The sequence below is a fragment of the Schistocerca nitens genome, chromosome 9 (assembly GCF_023898315.1).
Source record: "Schistocerca nitens isolate TAMUIC-IGC-003100 chromosome 9, iqSchNite1.1, whole genome shotgun sequence".
Lineage (NCBI taxonomy): Eukaryota > Metazoa > Arthropoda > Insecta > Orthoptera > Acrididae > Schistocerca > Schistocerca nitens.
The window spans coordinates 219,777,766-219,778,772 of NC_064622.1; positions in this window are offsets into that span (position 1 = coordinate 219,777,766).

A 1,007-nucleotide genomic window follows, 5' to 3' on the forward strand; every position below is an offset into this window, starting at 1 on the left:
GTTGATAGAGGCGAGAGTTGAAGACTTTAATGGAGAAAGAATTTGATAAAATTAATATGTCACTAGATAGAATTGCATAATTGGTCATAAAATATGTAAGTTTATCTGAAAAATGTGCACGGTCAGATGTGTAACGACAAGAAAAGCGACCTGCTAACCTTACCTTGCCGGGCACTTGCCAAGAAAAAAATATGATAATCATCAGTAAGTAGTCACATAAATATAATTGCTTAAGTGGTCATAAAATATGTAAGTTTATCTGCAAAAATGTGCACGGTCTGATTTTTAACGACAAGAAAAGCGACCTGCTAACCTTACCTTGCCAGGCACTTGCCAAGAAAAAATATAATAATCATTAATAAGTAGTCACATAAATATAATTGCATCATTGGTCATATAAAAATCAGAAAATGACATTACAATGTGATAAATCATAAAGTATGTTCATTCAATAAAGGGTTTAATATTGGAAACATGGTGATTGCCCTTGCTTTTTCTGGTTCTCAAAGTTTCGACGTGTACTACATTGTGGTGAGGAATACTGCGAACTCGATATGGACCTGCGTATAGAAGCTCAAATTTACTACATCTACTCTTTCCTCTGTTGGATAAATAATGTGTGCGTACTAATATCTTCTGCCCAATGTGAAAGTCACGGCCTGTAGAAACCTGTTTTTGCTGTCTTCTCCGGCGCTCTGCGGCACGCTTGATGTTGTTCAGCGCAATGTCAATTATTTCATGGTGTCGTAGTCGACGAGATGTAGGAAAGGTTACTAATTCTTTAATTTTGTTAGGTGGTTCAACATTTTTTAATATAACAGTCGGAGACAGCATAGTAGATTCATTTGGTATGGAATTAATTATATCCTGGAATGAGAGTATGTGTGTGTCCCAATCAATATGTCTTTTATGGCAGTATATTCTACATAGTTTACCAATTTCTTTCATTAGTCGTTCACAAGGATTCGAAGAAGCATGATACTTGGATATATAGACCGGAGAAATGT